General features: G+C 52.5%; 1 long non-coding RNA gene across 3 annotated transcripts in view; it reads right to left on the bottom strand.

Moving 5' to 3' along the window:
* Positions 1-24,613, bottom strand: part of LOC134562618 (uncharacterized) — a 132,015-nt gene that overhangs the window by 93,001 nt on the left and 14,401 nt on the right. The window contains exons 1-2 of one of the 3 annotated variants that reach the window (XR_010083217.1): positions 14,243-14,365; positions 4,270-4,383 (exon numbers count right to left, since the gene is read on the bottom strand). The exons of 1 other annotated variant lie outside the window; for it this stretch is intronic. This is a non-coding gene — a long non-coding RNA (uncharacterized LOC134562618). Of the gene's footprint in view, positions 1-4,269; positions 4,384-14,242; positions 14,374-24,613 lie in introns of those variants that run through there. One more of the 3 variants, XR_010083219.1, reaches the window with a different exon arrangement.

The raw sequence follows: 24,613 nt of genomic DNA, 5'->3' as shown, positions 1-24,613 counted from the left end.
AGCCCCATCGCTCCCTCCTGGCCCAGCCCCATCGCTCCCTCCCGGGCCAGCCCCAGCCCCATCGCTCCCTCCTGGCCCAGCCCCATCGCTCCCTCCCGGCCCAGCCCCATCGCTCCCTCCCTGGCCAGCCCTGCTCAGCAGAAAGCTGCAATTACTCAGGGCTGACAGCTCAGCCCCACAAAGCCTGGCAAGTTCAAAGCGCTCCCCACCTGGTATTTCTCTTTTACAAGCACGCAGCTACAAAGTGTAACTTTGGGAATGTTTTAACCTTCCTTTCCCACACGCCCTGCGCTCGCCTCCCTCCCTGTCCGCCTTTCATTTCCCCGGGTGCAGCTGAGATAACTCAGATAAAGGGGACGGGATGAGAAAGAGCTGCTCAGGATCGGTGCTCCCCTCAGTTTAAGAGACACCACAGTGAATAAATTGGATCCCCGGGAGATTTTCAGCACCCAGAACATCCCACAGAGCCCAAGGCTCTGTTCACCAAGGACTGGGGTGGTGGGGAGCCACTGGAGGCAGCCCGGGCTGGGCTCTGGGAGCTGCTCTGGTGGCTCTGCAGGGGTACAGGGATGTGAGCCCGGAGCTGGCACAGCTGGGACCCGGGAGTTTGTTCAGCTGCTGCTCTGCTGCATTTCCCATCTCTCCAAGTGAACAAATGAAGGGCCTCCACTCTCCCTGTGTGTACACCAGTGGTATTTCCCCTATCAGATCCTGTACAAAAACTGCTGTCAGGCTATTAATAATCTGCAAAAACACCTTGAAACTTGACTCAATGAGGGCATGTTGCAAATGGGCTCTAATGGCTTTTATTCCTCATCTCTGTCACCTCAGATCTAATCTGCCATTTTCTCATTTTTTATCTTCTCTGGGCCCCTCAAGAATCACCCAGCAGCTCTCAGGGAGGCTGTGAGGGGTCAGCAGGGGTTTGTGCTCAGGGAAGGGTCAGGGGTGTCAGGCACAGCCTGGAGCTGTCACTGGATCCTGCTTTTTTCCTTTGTTTTGGGGCCACCTCTGCATTTTTAGTGGAAACAACCAAATCCCTGCAGGCTCTGTCCCCGTGCTGGGTTTGGTGTGGAACCTGAAGAAAGCCCAGGGATCAGAGGCTGCTGAGATCCTTCTCCTCTGGAGAAAACAAAAGCGGGAAAGGGAGAGACCCTGCAGAGCCCTACACAGAACTTGGGATCCGGTCAGACTTTTAAACCTTCACATACTCCAGAGTTCTTCATAGACATCACTATAATTTGTAATTAGATGGCATTCCTAGGTCTCTAATTACCTTTAAAACACTGGTCCCAGGAAGCCAGGGGGAAAGGCAGGAGCAGCCCCTGACAGAAGTTGTTGAGTGTGGGATTCTCAGGGAGAAGCCACAAGTCCCTTTTCCCCTCAGCCCCCTCAGCATCACAATCTGTTCAGGAGTTCCTTCTTTTCTGTTTTATTTGGTTATGCAAACATTAATTTAAGGAATATTTCTCAAGCCTCCTGTGGGAATCCAACCCAATTTCCAGAGACAAAGCACGTGCAGAAATGACTAACATTTCTCTTTGAGGAGGGGAGGAGATTTAAGGCTTTTGACTCAAGGTTTTTTTCCCCCCTTTCTTCTCTTTTCTTCTAAGTATCTCTTTATTCATCACTTTAATTACCTAATCGTAAATTTCTTTAGGGGGTTACTTAGAAGGAAAATTAGCATCAAAGCTTGGCAGTAAATTCAGGGGCTTTTGGAGCAGGTCCAAGCTGTTTCACCTGTGATTAATTAGATGATTTTTTTTCTTTAAGTGCCAGAGGGCTGCTGAGGTCTTTAAGCAGTTACACGACTGCTGGCAGCTCAGGAATTATGATTGATGCTCCGGGCTGGCATTTAGGACTTCTGCCTCTCTCTGGTGCTTGCCTGGAGAAGGGAGAACCCCGGAGCAGCTCCAGAGCTGGGACCAAGGCTTGGGGCTGCCAGAGCAGCCCCAGCTCTCCCACAGCAGGGGAGGCACTGGGACCAGTTCACTGCTGGTGCTCCACAGGATTCAGAGGAGGCAGAGGGAGAACGGAGCTCATCCTGCTCACATCATGTCCTACAGAGCCACAACATCAAGTTATATCTTCTCTTTAAAGCTTTCTTTAAGCAATGGCCTGAGTCAAGGATGAAAGGAAAACGGGACTAAAGTTTAACCCCAACCCTGAAGCCTGTAAAAAAAGACTTAAAAATCCATTTCCCTTTCACAAAAACCCCTAATATTCCTTTCTCCTGGCCCCAAAGGGCAAAGAAGGATTCTCATTGTTGTTTTGTTTTGTTTTAGCAGAAAACCAGAGAGCCAAATTCCAGACTGATCTGGCTCCTCCTTCTGGCTGGAAACAAAAATCCTGTTGTGCCACCAAAGGGAAAAAAAAACCCAAACCAAAACCACAAACCAAACCAAGCCCCAGGTTCTCCATGAAAGCTCCAGCAGAAGTTGGGAACACCAGCCAGCTCCAGTGTCACCCCCACAGCACTGCCCTGCTGCTGGCACCAGGGGAGCTCAGCCCAGAGCTGGGCACTCCAGCACCGCCCTGGCTCCCCGTTCCTGCCCCAAACCCTGCCCAGGGGCTGCAGACCCCCAGTGGCAGCTCCGGGAGCGTTTGCAGGCACCCACACACAGCCTCTCTCCCACACCTTCGCTTTTCACGGCTTGTGACAACAGAGATTATTCCTTGCTGGAAGAATGTGGCATTGTTGACATTAAAAAAAAGGCAAAACAGGCCTTTGCTTTGCTTGAACAGCACAGGCTCTCTTGATCAGCTGTCTGAGGTGCCTCAGCTGTACAAAGCATTTAAACCTGTCTAACATCAAAAAGTAAGGTAAGACAAGTCACTTTGATGCTCCGGAGCACATGCCTAACATGATTATTGCAGCATCTTCCTGGTGATAATAGAATTATGCAAAGGAGGCCTTGACCCATTAATGCTTTTACCTTTCCTAGGATTCCTCTGCCTGGTCCCTCCTTCCCAGGCAGCAGAACTGCTGCCTCAGGCAGAGCAGAACAAAGGCTGGGAGGGACAGGAGTCACCTGTGAACAGGTTTTGGTGTTTCTTGCAGTTTTCTTAGTGAAAAATGCCCTGGCACTGCACAAAATCTGCTTAATATCAGAACACAGGGGTGCAGGCGTGTGGGGCTATTTAAAGGAGACGAACAGTAAGGAAATAAAAGGGATGTCAGCCCCTCTGTGCCCTGCTGGACAGAGTTCCAGCTGGAAATGAGGGAAGGCTCAGCTGGGGACAGAAACGCTGCAGGACCTCAGTGTGAGGATCCTGTGCAGTCAGAGCCTGCAAACCCTGCCCAGGCTCTTCCTGCCACCCTCCAGCTCTCCTGAGTGTTTCCAACACCCCCTGCAAGGGCTGGCCTCAGGCACGGCTGCTGAGGCTTGGCTGGCCAGAGGGTAAAGGGAGCCCAGCACAAACCCTTCTCGAAGTTTGCATATCCAGTGGGTGGTTTCAGGCCAAACACCTCCCCCAGGAGCTCAGCTGGCTGCCTTGGCTGTGGCTCAGGTCTGCAAAGGGCTGCCAGGGGAAGGCTGAACACTTCCTCAGTGTTCTGTTTGCTCCAAGCATGGTTCACCCAGTCCTGCTTGCAATCTGTCCTCAGCTGCAAACGCAGGAGCAGTTTGTTCCGGGGAGGATGAGCCCAACACATTAACCTGGATCCAAACCCCAACGCTCCCCAGCACAGACACGTTCCCATCTGCAGCCTTGGGCCAGGGGCTTTCTCCTGCTTCTCACTTGTGTTGGGCTCCTGAGGGCCCCGGGCTGACCCAGTCCTCGCTGCTCCAGCTCACAGGGATTGTTCCATGTCCTGTGTGCAGGGCTGGGATGGACTGGACACCTCACCCAGCTGGGATGGACTGGGATGGACTGGACACCTCACCCAGCTGGGATGGACTGGGATGGACTGGACACCTCACCCAGCTGGGATGGACTGGGATGGAGCTGGACACTGGGATGGACTGGGATGGACTGGACACCTCACCCAGCTGTGCAGGGCTGGCACCAGAGCCAGGGCTCTGCCTCTGCCACCCCCTGCTCTTTTCTTTTTCCTCAAGAGCCCAGCTCTGCCCATTCCCCCAGATGCTCTCCTGGAGCATCCCCTCGTAACAAAACCTTTCTTCCCCCATTTTCCTGTCTAAACCAGAAAAAAGGACCAAGACCTTATCCCTGAGCTTTGGGAATCTGTTAATTGGCTCCCCAGTAAAATTACAGCGCCTCTGCTGCCTGATAATGATTGTAAATGACAGGGACTATCAGGTTTACCTTGTGATGTCCCTGGGGAGCTTGCAGTTAGTTTAGTCTGAACTCTGCGTCAGCTGTTTGGGTTCCTTTCTTCTCGCCATGTGGTATCTGGACTCAAGCTGCAGCCTTTCAAACCTAATTAGTGTTAGGGGAAAGAGAGGGAGAAAAAACACCAAACACCATCACTCTCCTCCCTCAGCTGACTCAGTAATGTACAGGCAGGGTCTGATTTATGGGACAAGTTCAGGGGGATTTTTTGTTCCAGTTTTTTCATGCTTATCAATCTGGTGTCTTTGGCTCAAGCTGCAAAAAAACCCCAGTTTTGGTTTCAGCGACTGATTGCACGTGAAGAATTCTCTGGAATGGTTTAATTTTGCTCAGGAATGGGATACACACATTTCAAATACAGCTAATTAGGCTCTGGAACAGCTGCTGAAGGATGGGATGAATTTTTTGATTGCTCAGAATCTTTAAATCAAGACTAAATGTCTCTCTAGGAGAGCTGAAGCTGCGCCACCACTGAAATCCTGACATGAGATGAATCAGTGGGCAGAGCAGGTGAGAGGAAAAGGCTCCCTGTGCCTGGGAACTCTCTGAAATCCCACCAGGATTCTTCCATCTGTCCCTGTAGCTGCCATATTCTGAAAACATCTCTCCGTGCCCTTATCTCAGGCAGTATTTTTTGGAATAAACCTACAATGGTTCAAACCCAGATTGAAGACAAAACAGGCCTGGAGTGCCACTCCCTCTCTCTCTCTCTCAATCTCTCTCTGTTTTTTTTAACTCTAAGATTGTTTCCTCTGCCTGCAGTGCATCAAATAACTTCTTTCCCAGCCTCTCCTGCATGGAGCCCCTCTGGAATCTGTCACCTGCATTTCCCTGAGCAAAGCACCCGCACGAGCTGGGGAAGAGCGGTGTAAGTAAATCCACGCTGATCCCAAATCCTCTTACCAGCATCTGACCACATTGTTGGGCACAGGCCTATAATGCTGTTAGAGTAATTCCCAGTCTTTTAGAGTCAGGAGCTATAGTCCAGGGTGATGCAGGAGTGATACAGCTGCGGGGGAATCTGCACTTTACATATTTAACAGAAGCGTGCTGAGCTCTTTAACATATCATTGCTGTACTTTTTGACATCAAAAGGATTGCATTTCCATACTTGGATGAATTAATAGGATTTGCATGTCACCCGCATTCTGTACTTTCTTTGCTGAGTTACACTGCAGGAATTTGAAAGGTGGGGAGGCTGTGGAGGTGTGTGTGAGTCCTCGGGAGTAACACGCGCTCCGGGCTGGGTTTGGGAAGGAGCAGAATTTCTGTGCCCAGGAGATGTTTCCTTCTTCCCCAGCTGATGTTTGGTGGCAGCTCCAGGCAGCAGCACTGCTGGGAACCCCTCTGCACACAGAGGCCAGGCCAAAATCTGCCCCCATCACCATCACCCACCACAGCTGCCCAGTGCCACTGGTCCTGAGCTGCTCCTGAGCCTCTGGAGCTGGTCCTGCAGGGCTCCAGAACCCACAGCTGCCTCAGGAGGGAACCCAGGGCCCACTCGGGTACCTGGGGCACGGGACTGTGCTCACTGAAAGGTTCTGCCTGTGCTGACCATTCCTGGACAGTGCCATTTTATCCTTTCAGGCAGGCCCTGCTGTGTCTGGAGTTCCTCTTGCCCTGCCAGCAGCAGTCATTAATTACCCTCTGGCTGATTGACATATCAGTGAGCAGCAGCACTGTAATGCTCCCCTAACACCGCAGCCTTCCCAGAAAGCCTGGCTGGACCTGACACATCCTGGACAGCTCCTCCTTGGTCTGTGCCACTCCAGCACCGTCCCCTCGTCCTGAGGTGGGGCAGGGGCAGGGTGGGGAACGCGGAGGGGAGGAAGGAATGGGGCTCTCCCAGAGGAGAGGTGGGAATGGCCTGAGGGGCTGAGCTGCTCCTGCCCTGCCAGCAGGGTGGGAGCCACCCGTGTGTGACCATCAGCCAGTGCTGACGTGATGGTGGCTCCAGGGTGGCACTGCCACGTGCCCTCGGTCCTGCAGCTCGGGTTTAACATCTCAGATCACAACTCGTGTACCCATTTTGAAAAAGAGAAGAATAATCTCATCTCTGCCCCTCATTCTCCTGACTTAACAGAAATGCAATTGCTGCTTCTGCTCAGGCTGGGGTCACAGAGTCCCTCCCATGGCTGCCCTGCTGTGACAGGGACCTGCCCTGTCTGGCCTTGCAGAATCCCCCTGCTCTGGAGGTGATTCCTCCCGAAATGCCTCTCCCATCTCAGGGGGATGCTCCTGCAGGCAGCAGGGCCCTGCTGTGCTGGGTGAGCCCTGCCTGCCCAGCAGTGAGTGAACCACAGTGGGAGAGTGAGAGGGATGGAGAGCACAGCCCATAACTTCCCACTAAAAAATGGAGAACAGGCACAAGTAACTCCCTGAGTGATGAGTGATTCCTCTGTGTCCCCCTGGGTCAGGAAGCGTTTGAGTGCATCATTTTTAAAGATGACTAAAAGCAGCCAGAACCACCAGGCATTAATGTGCTGTTGTCTGGCAGGGCTGGTGCCATCCCTCAGCCCTGCATTCCCAGCACAGATATTTCACCCACCCGGCTCCCAGCCTGGCCCTGCCCCTGGGATTCATCCCTGGGGCTCTGAGGAACCCGGGGAGCTGCAGGGGAATCCCTGGGCTGCAGCCTCAGCACAGGGGCCTCCTTCTGCTCCCCACCATTCTCTCCATAACACCTGCAGCATTCCTATTTCCTCACAGACCCCTCTGCTGCTTCTCTCCCTCATGGTAAGGACTTCCTAGTTCTTAATCCATTGTTTCTGAGGAATCACCATTTATGACCTGCCTCTGAGCCCAGAGATCATCTCACGAGCTCAGAAAACGCCTGACACGTGGAGCTGTGCTCAGCTCAGCGGGCTCGTGCTGAGTTTGGCAATTAATGGTCCTGCAAGGGCCTGGTAAATTGTGGAACTCCTCCCAGGCTCCGTGGGGAGGGACTGCAGTGAAGGTATGAAGGGTCTGCGTTCTCCTCTGGCCAGGTCAGAGCAGCAGCAGAGCCAGCAGGGCCCTGGCCCGGGGCTGAGGAGTTCCAGACCCTGCTCATCCCTCTGGGAATGGGAGCTTGCCTGGAACAGGCAAAGCTTTGCCCCTCTCTGCTTGTTCCGGGCAGTGGGCACAGCACTGGGCATTTGTCCTGGTCGAGTTCCACCGAGGGATTTATGGAGAGCTTGTTCAGTCACAGGAAAGCTCCAGCTGCTTTTGTTCAGCTGTTTGCTGCTTCCAGGTTTGAAGTTCCTGGGGTTGCTTTGCTTCCCAGCCCATCCCTGTAAATCTGAACATATTTCCTGTGCTGCTCAGGACTGCAGCAGGGCAGGCATCCCTGTGCTCAGGACTGGGCTCAATTTGTTATTCTGTCAGAGATCTGACACGACTGAAACCCAAGCCATGTCAACAGCTCGCAGATGTTTTCCCTCTGCTGACACGCCACATCCTGGAGGGAGCTCCCAGGGCAGCAGTGCCTGCCTGGAGGTGTCGGCTGCACTGCACAGGATGTGCTCAGAGGGGCTGGGATGCAGGCTGGGCACTCCGCCCCTCTCTGTGCCCCCAAAAATGCCCCGAGGGAGCAGAGCGTGGCCCGAGGGGTCTCACCCAGCTGCCCCTCTGAAATGGGCACACCACACCAAGCCCCCTCTGACTCTCTCTTAGAGAGCTGTGGGAGGACAGGGGGGAAGTTGGAGCCACAGGACCAAACTCAGATCTCCTGGGATGCAGTAGGAAAACCCCAAGGGTCTCAGGGCTCTCCTAAAGAGCTGCTGTGCAGTTCTGCTGCACACCGAGACCTTTGTAACACTCTGTTCTCTTTATTCTCCTGATAAACCATCCTGACTCCTTCAGAGCCACTGAATTAACACCTGAGTCAAAGCTTTTAATGTCCCTTGGACACGCAGTGCTTGCTGCTGTCTGCCTGTGCATCCTGAGAGGTGAATCAATAATGCAGCAGCACTGCAAAGCCTCCGTGGGCTTTGGCCTAAAAACCTCGCTCAGCTCTGCAGGGCTGGGCAGCCTCTGGCACCAGGCTGGGCTGGGCTCCCCAAAGCTCAGCTCAGAGCAGAGCATCTGTAAAACACCCAGGAGCAGCAGGGGGGAGCAGAAACCACCCAAGGCTCAACCTGACAGATGCAGGAAATCTTTTACCTTGGCCCAGCAATGTCATTGTCATGCAAAACTCTCCCAAACCCTGCCTATATTTAGAAAGTCTCTTGCCTGGCCTTGCTCCTGCAAGGCTGGCTTTGTTCACCCACAGCTTCAGAGGATTAAAAAAGAAAAGCTCTCCTGGGAGCTGCTTATGGAAAATGTAATTCCCAGGATGCAGGGGTGGGCACAGCCCCCTGAGCCCCTCACTCCCAGGGCTTTTGAGGGAGGGGATTGTTCCTCCTTCCCCTGCAGGAGATGGGACAGAGGCTGCAGGAATTACAACAAACCCACAGTTTTTTATAAACCTGGCAACCAGAAAGACCTAAAGGAGGAATCCAGAAGTTCTGGGAGCACGTGTCCCATTCCCTCCTGCTTCTCACCAGCCAGCTGATTCAGCAGGTGCCAATCTGAAGTTTGTTTTTTGGGATTTGATCACACCCAGTCCGGTCTCTCTCACCATTAAGTCTGAATTTTGCCTTTGCAACCTGGCACAGCCTCTGGGGCCCGAGTCTGTGCTCCCACATTGCACAGGGTGGGAATGAAGTCCAGGATGGGACCTGAACTCCACTCAAAACTTTGCCAGGAATGGAATGGAATTTTTTTCCGGTTCAGGCAGTGTAGAACAGATCCTCTCTGCTCAGAGGAGAGGGGAGTGATGGGGATCAGAGCCCCTGGCAGGTCCTGGAGGGGCTGCAGCCCCAAGCCAGCACCTCTGAGGGCAGACCCTGCACTGTGAGCAAGGTCAGGTTCAAACCCCTGGGAACAGCAGCCCAAGCCCTCCCAGGCTGGGCCAGGCAGCTCCGGCTCTGTGCTGGTGGCAGCAGCAATGCCTGCGATGAATCAGGGCCTTGTTGTGCCTTCCCTGGACAGCACTGCTGCGTTCGGGTGCTGATCACTGCCTGGATACCTTTTCCTTGTGTCAATATTTTTGCTGTGGAACAGTACACAGCCTTCTACCTGAAATTCCACAAACTGGCAGGGTGCTATTACAAAAGATTACTTAATTGCAGATTACTACTGTACATTTGAAGCTCAGTATCTTATTAAGCTGTCAGCTTTAATTACCATTATGTGTTTAGATTATGCCACAGATTATTTAGTTCGGTACCTAGGTTTGCCAACCTGTTTGCTTTGAGACATGACAGGGGCGTAATTACAGCATTACTGAAAAACCTAAATTTTTCCACGGGAAAGATGAGAAGCCCTTGGCAGCAGCAGTGACCCCACAAGTGCTCGTTCCTGCAGGGGGAGCAGCGTTTGCCCCGCGTGGCTCTGGCTCTCTCAGACCTGTCTGTTCCCACCCCAAGGAAGGAGGTTTGCACAGCAGCAGGGCTCTGTGGGCTCTGAAATCCTCCCAGGGAACCCAGACCCGCCTGAATTGTGCTGGGTTTGGGCTCTGTCGCAGCCCCCACACCCAAAGGATGCTTTTCAGGGTGCAGAATGCCCTGGATTTGTCTCTCCAGGCTGCACAGGGGGGGTTGGATGGGCAGGGTCACTGGATCCAGGCGAGTCCCCTGCTGTCCCATCATCTCCTACACTGGAGATTTTCACCCTGCCAGATTTCATGTGAGGAAGTGAAACCTCTGTCTCAGCCTTGCTTTGCCGATCCCTTCCGTCCCCTGAGATCCTGAAATCAACCCTGCTCCTCTGTCTGCAGAACTGAGTGTGAGCAGCAGCCTGAGCCGTGCAGCCACGGACAGATCAGCCTGAGCTGCAGGCAGCTCCTGGGGAGACAATTCCCTGCTGCCGAGCCTGAGGTGCAGGAACACCTACAATTAAATCATTTACAGTGGGTACAGCAGGCTTGGCCTGGAAACGCAGCGTTTTATGCACCGGGGTGGTTCAGGGCTGTGGGAGCAGCTGGGGAGAGAACCCTGAGCTCTGGTGTGAATCCATCTGCCAGAAATGAGTGACCACAGGCAGTCACAGGAGGGATTTGCATCCCTGTGCTGCAGATTTACACCCTGAGAGCCCTTCCCTGCTGCCTCCCGTGCCCCTCTTCCCTGGGAAATGAGGGAAAGGATCTGTGGGTGAGCTGAGGGCAAGGCCTGAGCGTGCAGGTGGAGGGGAACGTGCCAAGGTGAGCTGCCCAAGCAGCCCTGCCTCAGTTTCCCCAGCCGGGCCCAGGGAGAGCCCTGAGGTGCTGCGGGAAGGACCCAGAGCCAGGCAGAGCTGCCAGCCCCGAGAGACACAGGGCAGGCAGCTGGGGAGGGGCTGGGGGACAGAGCCCCCATCAAACAGAACCCCCTGGAGCAGGAGAGCCACGGAGGGGCTGAACCCTCCTGCCCTGAGCGTCTTTTCCACACCCAGCTAGAAAGAGGCAGGGTAGGTGTAAGGTACAGCATCTATATCTGTCACTGCAGATGCAGAGACATAAATTACAGGTATAAAAATCCATACTATTTACTTCCTCTCTGGATACAATCAGAAGAGCTCTATACATCTTTATATTTATGTAGCAATAAATACATTAGATAAAAGTAATCTATTCAAGTCACAATTACCTCTTACTCAAATACACCTTGTAACGAATTTGTCTCCTGTTCTGATGGTGTATGCTGTGTATTGATATTATTTTGTCTGGTTATTATTAAAAAAACCCTGTCTCTGCCTCATTCTAATCTTTTCCTTGGCACAGCCATTGTTTTAAAAGCCTAGAATGATAATAAAGTATAGGGAAAACACTTAGGAGAGCCATCCATTTCTCAGCCCGTCCTCAGTTAATTAATACTCCACGTTCTCCAGAGGAGAAATCTCAGCTCCTTCGCCAAATTAAGGAAGGAGGAGATGCCATAAATATTGTGCTGGGCTGGAGTCGCTTTTGCTTCCATTGCAGTTCTGAGCTCCAGCTCTGTTTGCCCGGAGGAGAAGGGATTGTTTCCTCCCAGCCTGGGGGAAAAGGGATTGTTTTTCTCTTTTGAGGGATGGAGGGGCCTCCCCTCACTGCAGCCTGCAGAAAAAACCCCGCAGCCCCCGGGCGCACTGAGCCTCCAGCCCAGGGCTCCTTCCTGAGACCCGGGGTCCCACGCTGGGTTTGCAGGAGGAGCTCCCGTGTGTCCCATGCTGGTTATCACCCCTGCCTCCTGCTCCTTGCCACGTCCAGCTGAAGCCACAATTCTGCCAAGCCAGCCACGGGGTTATTTGAGATTTTTCTCTTCAGTCAGAAGGGTTTAAACCCCTCCTTGTCTGTGTAACCCCTGCGGCTTGGGGAGGGTGAGGCTTTGTATAAAAAGAAGCTTCTCCCCTTTAAGTGTTTGGATTCCAAGTGTGCCCTACAGCAGAGAAAATCTCATCCCTGGTGGCTTCAAACGTCAGAAATTAGAACAAGGCAGCAGCACCAGTTTAATGCCAGGAGCTCAGTAATGACTTTGGCCTGGTGGTTTTTTCCTGGCTAATTCCCTACAACGTTCCCTCCTTGGCAGTTTTATTTCCCAAAGAGAAAGCAGGGACTTTGTCAGGGAGAAGTTTCCTGATGAGAGATTAGAATCATAACCAAATTAAATGATTGTCTCTGACTAATTAGATTAGTTTAAATTGAATAATGAAACCTTTAGCTGTATTTAATGTAACATGCCTGAAGTCCAACGATTAGTCTGCTGAATGAAGCTAAACAATTAAAAACACAATCTATTTTATAGCTTATTTTATAGGAACAATTGGAAAAACTATTACTGCTGAAATCTGCAGAGGAAATGCACAATTACGAGCCCAAGAGGAGCAGCCAGAGCAGGGAATGTGCAGCAGGGCCAGGTGAGGCACCAGGAAGGACTTGGGCCTTCCTCCCAAAAAACCCTGCCCAGTCCGGCATTTATCACTTCATTACTGAGGTCAAGGGGGAAAAAACACCTTAATTCCCAAACATCCTGCTCAATGTTAAAATAAGAAAACCCATAAATATTTAATGCATTATGTAAAAATCAGAGGATCATTCTGTGACATATGTTTTTGTGGCCTGTGCTTTGCATGGTCATTGAGGAGGAACTCTGTAATGTACATCCATTGATCCATCTGTCCATCCATCCATCCATCCCTCCGTCCATCCATCCATCCCTCCATCCATCCCTCCATCCATCCATCCCTCCGTCCATCCATCCATCCATCCATCCATCCATCCATCCATCCATCCATCATCCATCCATCCATCATCCCTCCATCCATCCATCCATCATCCATCCATCCCTCCATCCATCCATCCATCATCCCTCCATCCATCCATCCATCATCCATCCATCCCTCCATCCATCCATCTATCCATCCCTCCATCCATCCATCCATCATCCATCCATCCATCATCCATCCATCCATCCATCCATCCATCCATCCATCCATCCCTCCATCCATCCATCTATCCATCCCTCCATCCATCCATCCATCCATCATCCATCCATCCATCCCTCCGTCCATCCATCCATCCATCCATCCATCCATCCATCCATCCATCCATCCCTCCATCCCTCCATGCATCCATCCATCCATCCATCCCTCCCTCCGTCCATCCATCCCTCCATCCATCCCTCCATCCCTCCATCCATCCATCCATCCCTCCATCCATCCATCCATCCATCCATCCATCCATCCCTCCATCCATCCATCCGTCTCTCCCTCCCTCCATCCCGGGTTTCACAGCACAGGGAGAGGCTGCAGAGTTATGACAAAGGCCCTGGGAGTGCATTTGCACCTCGAGGCACCCAAACAACTTTAAACACAAAGCTTCCCGACACCCAAAGCACAGCCTGGGACTTTGGCAAGCACCCAACTCCCTCCCAAAAACGCATCTCAGGCTCCTTCAGGCCCTGCCTGGCCTGGGATTGTGGTTGCACAGGAAGATGCTGCAGGAACACCAAGTGCAAACCCCATTTTTGCCCTGATTTCCTTCACAGCGGGTCCTGGTGCTGGCACAGAGCTCCCTGCACAGCCTGGCCCAGCCACACAAACCCCCAGCACGGAACACCAGTGGCACTGGGAGCTGGGACACACCACTGGGAGCTGGGACACAGCACTGGGAGCTGGGACACACCACTGGGAACTGGGACACACCACTGGGAGCTGGGACACAGCAGCACTCGGGTGCTCTTCCCTCCTTTAATGTGCCATAAGATCTTCTCCAAACATCTCCCCTGAATCCCCAGAGCTGAGCTCCCAGTCCTGTTGGGATTTCTGCCTGTTTGTGGTGACTAATCCTATTTTGGAGGTTGCTGGGCAATTGGGCCCTTTTATTTGCTCGGGAGGAAGCTGCAGCATTTCAAGCAGCATGAATTCCAGCCTGCTACAAGTCTCCCAGCTGGCAGAACAGCTTGAACATTCTGTATTTTTGATGAAATCTTTGATCACCTCATTGCAAGATCTGGTTGCCTACTCTCAGCTCTCTGGCAGCTCTGAGCACAACCTGCCATTTCGAGATGGGGTTTGTTCTTTTACGGATTAGGCGCATTAAATAAATAAACCAAACTGTCTTAGAGCTCTCCTGATCAATAATGGCACGGGCCCAGGGGCCTGGGAACACAGCACACACAATTCCAGAGTAAAGCTGGTGTCAGTCAGAGCTCCCCGTGTCCACCTCCTGAGGGAAGGGGCCTGCCCTGCTCTGGTTGAGCACAGAAGGCATCGCTGAGCCCTCGTTACCTTGGAGATCCTTCTGTTCCCAGGTTACCACAGAAATCACAAGGAAATATGGTGTGGAGTGAGGGGTGGAGGCTCCAGCTTGCTCCAGAGAACCATGAGGATGGATTTGGATGGGCAGGAAGACCCCAAAACCAACCCCCCACCCACCAGCAGAGCCCCATACAGCAGAGCAGCTCCTCACCACGGGAACATCATCCCTGCAGGATGGGAGGGCCCTGCTGTCCCTCCCTGGCCATCGGAGCCCAGGAGGAGCTGCCCAGCCCAGAGCAGCCCTCAGCAGCACAGCTCAGCCAGGCTCAGATCCCATCCCAGCAGCTCTCCTGCCTGGAGTGGCGAGGGAGGACGAGGCTGTGTGAGTCACACATCACCCAGCCAGCACGGGGAAAGGGTGGTGTGGTGCAGGAATTCCTTTGTCAACGTCAGCTGAGACAAACACAAGGAAAAATATACTGCAAAGTGTTTCCTTGAATTATTGTATCAGCTGGGATGTTTATTGCTGCTTGGACTCAGGCCCGAGGATTATTTTAAATAATGAGTTCTTCGGTGGGGACCTTCACTGAAGCAATATTTATATAAACACGGGCTTGATTAAGAGCAAGGAGAAGCCAGCAGGAATTCTCCCCTTGCCTTCAGAGACTTTAAATTACATCCACGTTGCAGGACGCTCGGAGAGTCCAGTTCAGAGTCCAGCTTTGTGCCGTGGCTGTGAGCATCGAGCAGTCAGGTGAAGGGACCAGTACCGAGCTGAACTCCTGGGGAATGAGGTGGCCAAAGGCACCAGGACTGCTGTCCCTGCTGTCCCTGCTGTCCCCTACTGCCCCTCGCATTGTTCCCCTCATGGAGCAGCGTTTGGAGGAGCTGTGAATCACCCACCCCGCAGCACAAGGAAAGGTAAATTTGCATCTCTGACAAGGAGCAGGGAGAGGCTTCCAAGTGGTTTGCCCGAATTTACCAAACTGGAGGGCACCGTGCACCCATGGGATCTCTGCCAGTGCCACCATCAGCCACACGTCCCCTCCTCTCACGGCAAACCCCAGGCCACGGATCCCGTGGCATTTTGGCAGCTCCGAGCCTCTCCAGGAGCTCCGGCTCAGATTTCCCAGTCCATCAGTGGGTGCATCCCGATCACAGTGGAGCCGTCACAGCCCGTCAGGAATGACAGCTCCTCACTCCAGTACCGAGGGGAACACACAGGAGGCACCTGTAGCACCCCTGAAGGGGAGAGAGAGGGAAGGGGCTGCAGGGAGCTCTCCTGCTGATGGCCCCACCCTGCTGAGGCCAAGCCCACCCCTGAACAGCCTGCCTTTAATTAAGGGTTCCTTCTGCCACACACTCCACAAATTCCATTTCTTTTCTGCCTCTCCCCTCAGCCATGACCTAGTACAAAGCAGTCACTCAATTTCCATGAATCACAGGAGATAATGTAGCTCTCAGCTACGCTAAAAGATGGCCAGACACATCCAAGATGTTTCAAACTTCATTTGAGGACTAACATAAGTGATTAACAGTTGTCTGTAGCATTAGGAGGCAGGGAGTGGAAGTCCTTTTATCAAATTGTGAGCTGCCAACAACTTCCCGCTGACAAGCTATCTTTAAATTCTTCATAATGCCTCTGCAAAGCCCTAAAGCTTTGTTGAATCCCTCGCCTGCAGCCTCCCGACATCAGCTCTTCCCCTCCATCACAGAAAACGTGGCCACAGCGAGCCTTGGTGTCACACACCGAGGGCTGGGGCTCGGCTTCCTCCCGTGCTCCAGCTGGGAGCAGAGGCCAATTCCCCAGAATCAGGAGCTTGGCTGTTCTAGATCTTGCCCAAAAACACAGGCAGGTGAGGGCAGACCCCTGTGAAAGCCTGACCCCAAAACCACAGCCAGGTGAGGGCAGACCCCTGTGAAAGCCTGACCCCAAAACCACAGCCAGGTGAGGACAGACCCCTGTGAAAGCCTGACCCCAAAACCACAGCCAGGTGAGGACAGACCCCTGTGGGTGCCTGACCCCAAAACCACAGCCAGGTGAGGGCAGACCCCTGTGGGTGCCTGACCCCAAAACCACAGCCAGGTGAGGGCAGACCCCTGTGGGTGCCTGGCCCCAAAACCACAGCCAGGTGAGGACAGACCCCTGTGGGTGCCTGGCCCCCCGGGCTGGGGCTCCCCCAGCACAACCCCCGAGTCCCTCCCTGCCCTGGGATGGTTTCACCGCTGCTCTGCTCTGTTCTCTCCCGGTCTGGGAATGCTCTCGCTGCTCCTGCCCGGCTGCAGCCCTGCTCACCTGTCCCCGGGCAGCAGCGGGGTCTCACTCACCCCTGAACACTGCCTGTGCCTCTGCAGGCACCGTGAGCCCCCTCCCTCCCCCAGCCCGGGGCTGGGCTGGCCTTGGCTGATTCATCCTCCTGGATTAAATCACTCCAAAGCATCAAAGAGCCTCCCCTGCCCCACGAGGAGCTGTGAGGTTTAATTACTCGGCACAGAGGTATTACGTGTTGCTGCAAAATATTATAATTTAGAGTATTCCATCCCATAATTAACAAATGCATCAGGCAACAAGCAAAACCAATCTTAAAAATGAGTAGTTAAATTTTTCTTAATTACATGCACTGAACCGAATCTGCCCCTGAGCAATGCACATGTAATCCCAGTGAAGTCAGTGCAGTTGCACAGAAAACACTAAAATAAAAATAGTCTGTAGTTATCATCTCTACTGCAGCAATCCTTCCAGTCCCCCACCAAGGTTAGGGACTCCAGCTTTATTTAGAGTTTGGAACAGGAACAAAAGAGGTAAACTAAGCTGAGCTGAGGAAAGAGCTGTGTGACACTGGGATTTACACACTGCACAAACAAAAGGTGAATCCTGGTGTGAAAGAGGTGTTTGATATCACTCTGTAAACCAGAGCCCAGCTTCTCTGGAGACCGGGCTCCAGGTGATGCTGCCTTAGGAGGAATTCCTATGGCAAAGCCTGAAGAGATCATGGAGAAATTCCAAACTGCCTGAACATCGAGCTCGGTGCATCAGGGCCCTGCAGAAACCTCAGAGTGACACGGAAGGGAGGCCACTGTCACCTGCTCTGCATTTCTGCATCCAAGCCCCACCTGAAGCACTCCCAGCAAACACTGCATCCGTTCTCTCCTGCTCTCCATCTCTCCTGCTCTCCATCCCTTCCTTCTCTCCTGCTCTCCATCCCCTCCCTCCCGTGTCCCTCTCTCCCGGGCTGGGCACAGTTTGCATTCCAGAACACCCAGCCTGGTCCTGCTGCCCACACACGGAGCAGAGGCTGCTTTGATTGCAGGGAGGCTGCTCAGGGAGGCAGGCAGCAGACAGCTTGAGGAAGGGTGGCAAAATTCAGCTCCTAATTATTAGATTAAAACCTCAAAACGGTTGTCATGTACGAAGGGACAAAGCAGAATTTGGCAAACAGGAAGGGGAACAAAACAAATCTTCTCATAATGACAAAAAAATCCCTGAAGACAACCTTGTCATTTTTTGAGAGCATCTCAACAGCTCTCTGCTTTTATTTTTTTTTGGTCGCCGCTTATCAAAATTTGCATGGCTAGTTAGTGGGTTAATTTAATTATGAGCAGCATTTATGAACAGCCTGATGGGGGATCTGCAGAGGGCAATGGAGTCTGTTCCTGAATGATGAAATTGCACACACTCGCACATCTGGAAGCCGTCATGGGACGGATCTCTGTCTTGTAAATGCGTGTTGAGTGTTACAATATTTTACTAAGCACTCCCAATCTGTCAAGGTTTACAGGAGAGCAGAGACTGGGAACATTTGGGATCATTTGTGGCTTAGAGCCATTAGCTACTTCCACCCACTTATTGTGACGTTATTAATAGCAAAATAATCTAAAGAGCAGGGGTTGGCTTGCTGGAGACCTGAGATAATGGAAGTGATTTTCAGTGAGGGCCCCAAGCAGGGACCCAGGGCTCACTGAACCCTTTGGCTCCTTTGGGGTGGCCTGGTGGCCCCGTTTGGGAACTGCTCCTCAGAGGAGCCACCTGCAGCCCAGCCAGCCCTGCCTCAGCTCTGAGAGGTGGCACAAAGAACCACCAGAGGGGAGCAGAGATCCCGAGCATCCCTCACCCACTGCCCCTCAGCAAGGGCCCTGTGAGCAGGAACCACACTCAGGGATAAACCCAGACTTCGTTAAAGCCTGACAGAGCAGCAAAAGCTCCCTGCCAGGACATGGGAGCTGTGGCTCGATGTTGCCCCTCCTAAACTCAAGTTTCCTGGCTAAAATCCAATGTCTTTGAGCTGCAGTGACATCCAGGGATGTTGGTGACACGGGATTGGCACTGCCAGCAGCAAGGGACACCCTAAATCCTCCTGACTACAAGACAGAGACCAGAATGGCCAATGAAGGCTCTGATCATGCAGGAGTCCAGTCCCAGCCTGGGACACAGGAATGAATTTCATCCCATGGAAAGGAAATCAGGACTTGGCCTGTGAAAGAAACTTTGCACGAAATTTCTTCATCTTTTGGAGCCGTGGCTCAATGAAAAGGTTTGGAACACTTTGAAACTCCATGGAGCTTTTGGCTTCTTGTTAAGCCCTTGCGTGTCTGTTTCATTTAAATCCTCATCCAATCATTAAATAGGGGTGTTTTTTAAAACGGGTCATTATGATGTGATTTATGACATTGGTGTAATTGTCAGAATTACTGTGGGTAATTAAAACATGAAACGATGCTGCCAGAGGCTTCAGTCCCCCTCAGCACCCTCATTAAAAACCAGGAGCTGACCAAATTATAAATAGGCTGGTTTGCACAAGTTCACAGGGAAAGCTAATTATGAAACTTCTCCTTATGCACTCAGAGCTCACACCATCCGTCATGCAAATTCCTCAGGTGATTATGGCATTGTATAACCCGGAATGGGATTAGTGGGCCCAGGTACAAGGAGCAGAACAATTGCTCCTTGCGGGGTGAGCAGGGATCCCTGAAATTCCTGCTGAGGGGCTGGAGCGGGGAGAGGGGCTGCACTTCCACACAGAGCAGGGAGGAGAGGCTGAGGAGCACAGGGAGAGGCTCTCTGCCCTCCGAGGGGAGGCTCAGGGGAGCAGCAGAGCCGTGGGGAAGGGAGGGCAGCTGGAATAAACTCCGGATTAGCTGACGGAACTGGTCAGGAATGGCTGGCTGAGCTCACAGGAGTCCGGGTGCCAAAGGCAGCCAGTGGGACACAAACTGAAGAAAAAATCCTGTGCATGAGGGCAGGCAGGGGCCGAGAGGTTTTCTCTCAGCATTCTGAATGTTTTGCTCTCCAGAAGGAAAGGGAAGGACAAAAGGAATAACTGGAGGCCTATTTACAAAATCCAACTCAAAGCGAAGGGAGAAGTGAATCCCTGATGGACCGTATCTCCCATCTGAGTGATTAATTACCTATTATCAAACAAATAAACCTAATTAGCTGCCTGTGTCTTATCACCCTAACCATCATTCCACCCGACTGTCCCCCAGACTCTGAGGAGGAGGAGGCCTCAAAAACACAGAGCAGGAACACTGGGACTTCCCAACCCAGCAAAAAGTGGGATGCAAAATATGATCACCTCTTCCTAGAGAAGCTTTGAACTCACATCAGTTCTCAACATTCCAGCGTCCCAAATGTCCCTTCAGCTGCCTCCTGCACTTCCCAAGCTCCAGAAATGCCATTTGTGGGGCTCAGGAGGGGCTGCTCTTAGAGCCCCAGCCCTGCAGTGCGTGAGGCACCCCAGGCACCCACACCTTGAGCTCCCCCAGCCCGGGGGGGCTTGGCCGTCACTGAGAGCCCCTTCCCCACCTCAGAGCAGCGCCAGGGCTGGGGGCACGGGGGGCTGCAGCCACCCCCGGGTCTGCTGTGCCAAACCCTGCCCCGCCCCGGGGCCCAGGGGCTGCCCAAAAGCACAAAGGAGCTGCCCGCTGGAACGACACCTCCTGCACCTCCATCCCGCTGCCTCCCTCCAGAACACAGCTTTACACTTGTCCTTCATACAAATAACCCGAGGGTGGGAATTATTCAGAAGGCTCGTGTTTGACACCCCATCTGTTCATTTCTGACAGCGATATATAATGTAAGGCTATAAAAACTTGAAAAATAATGCAACATAAAAAGGGATTGACTCGGCTCCAAGAGGCCATAAACGGTAACAAATACCATTGTATGATTTATTTCATGCTGTAATCTTTACAGTAAGTCATCTTTCAGACATTTCCTTGTGACAGGTTTTAATAATATTAATGCCCAGAGCAATCCAAATCATCGCCAATAGACATATTTATCAAGCTGCCAATCCAAGTAAATGAAATTCTATAAGCAATAATGTAACATGTTTAAAGGAAGCTAATAAAACAAGTCAGGAGAGAAATATTACTGCAAAGTATGCTCTCTCTAATCCAGCCCTGGATTTTATACAGCCGAAATGCAAATCTTTCCCTCCATGATTTATTGCTCCAAAAATACCAATGACCTTTCCAGGAGCTCTTGCACAGCCCTTCTGACACGTCCCTGCAGCCCGGGAGGAATCCTGCTCGGCTGCCTGGCTCTGCCCGACCTTGCACTGGGGAGTGATGGGCACCAGCGAGGAGCAGCACCTTAAATCTTCGAGATTTATTAAAGACTGACAAGCCTTAACACAGGCTTGGCAACTCAGCAGGTATTTATGAGCAATTATCGGGGCCCCAGATAAGTCGCAATTAACAGGGAGCTAAAAGCTGGATTTTTAACCTGGTTTTGCTCCCGGTGCAGTTCAGCTCTCAGGAACCCAGGGCTCGGCTGAGGGGGCTCTGCAGCAGGGCTGTGCACACAGAGCTCCCCTCACAAACACGTTTGTTCCTCGCTACAAACTTAGCAGGGATGGAAAACAAGAGTCAACAACTCAGCAAAACACACACCATTCCATTTGTCACGCCTTAGGCAAGAGCGTGTGGAAAAGCCACAGCTGGTGAAGCAAGAGCATCAATGCAGGGGCTTGAGGAGTCCTCAAGGCCTTCAGAAATCCAGGCCTGGAGGAGTTCTGTGGGTCTGGGGGATTTTTTATTGGTTTGTGATGACTTTGTTTTAGTGGCAGGAATGAAGTTCTTCTCCTGGATGTAAGATCTGCTCGTTGGCAGTGGGGGAACAAGAGAAGGGGAGGGATGTACCAGAGGGTGCAGTGTGCTGGAGGGATCCTCGCTGGCCAAGGGCAGCACCCAGCAGGGCTGCATGCCCTGAACCAGGCACGGTGTGGGACTCACAGCAGGCCAAGCCTCATTCTCCCCCACTGCAAGTGATTGAGGTCCCCCAAATTATGGTTTGATCACGTTTTTAATCGATGGGCCCACATCCAAACCTTATCTCCATCTCAGATGCAAATTTCTGTTCAAAGAATGATTGGAATTTGAGTATTTCTCTGGTCTGATGTCCCAGTAAACACGGGTGTTTCACAGAACCCTGGGAAGGGGTAGGAGGTAATTCCAGAGGCACAGGGTGTCTGGGATCAGCTCGGGGTGTTTGGGATCAGCAGTGAACCCCTGCCTGCCCAAATTAAAGGGAGCAGAGACCTGGTCCCTGCCCTGCTCCAGAAGCAGAGGGTCAGAGTGAGCTCCTCTGTTTGCAGAGCACCCCAGAGGGGCAGCCTGACCTCAACCTGGAGATGGGCAATTGGATGGAGCTCTTTGGAATTCCAGCTCTTTGGAATTCCAGCTCATTGGGGTTCCAGCTCATTGGGGTTCCAGCTCTTTGGGGTTCCAGCTCTTTGGGGTTCCAGCTCTTTGGAATTCCAGCTCTTTGGGGTTCCAGTTCTTTGGAATTCCAGCTCTTGGAATTCCAGCTCTTTGGAATTCCAGCTCTTTGGGGTTCCAGCTCTTTGGGGTTCCAGCTCATTGGGGTTCCAGCTCATTGGGGTTCCAGCTCTTTGGGGTTCCAGCTCTTTGGGGTCAGTTTGGAGCTCTGCTGTCCTGCAGGGTCAGCCCCAAAGCCCTGCAGTTCCAGGGAGGTTTCCTCTGTGACTTCCAGTACCTCATTTCACCCTTCCCCACTCCCTCCCACCTTTGTCTGCTCCTTCTGCTTTTGCTGAGAGCTCTCTGAGGCAGGAACTGCCTTTCCCTGTTCAGCAGCCACCCCTAATGGGATCCAAGTCCCAGCAGAAGCCCCAAGGCACTGCTGTAATACAAATAATAAATACTGCAACTAATAATAACGGCACTTTCAAATGTCCTCCCCGGGGAAGGGCTGAAGACCAGTCCCTGGTGTCATTTAAAACTAAACACCACAAACCAGACCTGTGTGACTGCCTAGAACACAGAGTCTTTATGAGTGCTGATGGGGGAGAATATTGATGGGGAGAGGAACAATTCTTCTTCTGCATATTTGGCCATTTCTTTAGGGGAATTAAAAATATCTCCTAGTACCTTTTTTGTTCCTCACTGCTAAGCAGCAGCAGAGATCTGAGGGACAAGAAATAAATAAATAAGAAATACATAATCCCTAAGGTGTAATCCCAGAGTATGGAAACTCACTTCACTTAAATACCTCCCTCTGGCATAATTGACTTTTCATGTGCATGTTAATAATGATATTTCAGCAGGTTGTGAGGGCTTGTTCTTCTCCCCCCACCTGCTTTGGTAAATTATGTGATTGGGCATGAGGAGAGACACATTATAAATCTAATTATGTTTTCGTTTATATTTAACAAGTCAGCACAATCTGGTAGCGTGTGTGTGTGTGTTTACTGATATTTCCAGCTGACCCTGGGAGCTGCAGGACAGCAGCCCTGGGCAGCATTTCCCTGTCCCAGTTCTGAGCTGTCCCTGTGCCACCCTCCTCCTCTGTCCCTGTGCCACCCTCCTCCTCTGTCCCTGTGCCACCCTCCTCTGTCCCTGTGCCACCCTCACACTGGTCCTCAGTGATGTGAAGTTTTTTACCACACTGTTCTCAAACCATTTTTAACTTCCTCAATTCCCTGTCAGGAAATCAGAGGTCAGCAAGGCCCAGTGGCCCAAAGCCCTCAGTTCAGTCTGAGGAAGAAGATGCAGAAAATGAGCTCAGGTTTCCCAAATCCTCGAGCAGCCATTTGGCAGCTGGAACATCCTCCCTCCGACACTTGATCTGGTCCTTGCTGGGCCATAATCCAAGGCCATGGGCTGTTAATCCTGGCCTTGGAACACCAGCAGTGATTTGGGGATGTTCAGCTGCACCCTCTGAGGGTCTGTAGTAACCCTGTAGTAACCCTGTAGTAACACCCTGGCAGAGCTCCCGAGCCACCCGGGCAGCTTCTCCCTGCCCCTAAAACCAGCGCAGAGCTGCAGGTTTGCAAACAGCTGCTCTTGGTGAGTGCACACTCCTGCTGCAATGCATCCCGTCCTGCTGCAATGCATCCTGTCCTGCTGAAATGCATCCTGTCCTGCTGCAATGCACCCTGTCCTGCTGCAATGCATCCCGTCCTGCTGAAATGCATCCCGTCCTGCTGCAATGCATCCCGCCCTGCTGCAATGCATCCTGTCCTGCTGCAATGCATCCTGTCCTGCTGCAATGCATCCCGTCCTGCTGCAATGCACCCTGTCCTGCTGCAACGCATCCTGTCCTGCTGCAATGCACCCTGTCCTGCTGCAACGCATCCTGTCCTGCTGCAATGCATCCCGTCCTGCTGCAATGCACCCTGTCCTGCTGAAATGCACCCTGTCCTGCTGCAATGCACCCTGTCCTGCTGCAATGCACCCTGTCCTGCTGCAATGCACCCTGTCCTGCTGCAATGCATCCCGTCCTGCTGAAATGCACCCTGTCCTGCTGCAATGCACCCTGTCCTGCTGCAATGCACCCTGTCCTGCTGCAATGCATCCCGTCCTGCTGAAATGCATCCCGTCCTGCTGAAATGCATCCTGTCCTGCTGCAATGCACCCTGTCCTGCTGCAATGCACCCTGTCCTGCTGAAATGCATCCCGTCCTGCTGAAATGCATCCCACCCTGCTGCAATGCATCCTGTCCTGCTGCAATGCATCCCGTCCTGCTGAAATGCATCCCGTCCTGCTGAAATGCATCCTGTCCTGCTGCAATGCATCCTGTCCTGCTGAAATGCATCCTGTCCTGCTGCAATGCATCCTGTCCTGCTGCAATGCACCCTGTCCTGCTGCAATGCACCCTGTCCTGCTGCAATGCATCCCGTCCTGCTGAAATGCACCCTGTCCTGCTGCAATGCATCCTGTCCTGCTGAAATGCATCCTGTCCTGCTGCAATGCATCCTGTCCTGCTGAAATGCATCCCGTCCTGCTGAAATGCATCCTGTCCTGCTGCAATGCATCCTGTCCTGCTGCAATGCATCCCGTCCTGCTGCAATGCACCCTGTCCTGCTGCAATGCATCCCACCCTGCTGAAATGCATCCTGTCCTGCTGCAATGCACCCCGTCCTGCTGAAATGCATCCCGTCCTACTGCAATGCATCCCGTCCTGCTGCAATGCATCCTGTCCTGCTGCAATGCATCCTGTCCTGCTGCAATGCACCCTGTCCTGCTGCAATGCATCCCACCCTGCTGAAATGCATCCTGTCCTGCTGAAATGCATCCTGTCCTGCTGCAATGCACCCTGTCCTGCTGCAATGCATCCCGT

The sequence above is a fragment of the Prinia subflava genome, chromosome 29 (genome assembly GCF_021018805.1).
Source record: "Prinia subflava isolate CZ2003 ecotype Zambia chromosome 29, Cam_Psub_1.2, whole genome shotgun sequence".
NCBI lineage: Eukaryota > Metazoa > Chordata > Aves > Passeriformes > Cisticolidae > Prinia > Prinia subflava.
Note: the sequence above shows the minus strand (reverse complement) of the source record. Positions and strands in the feature narration are given on the sequence as shown.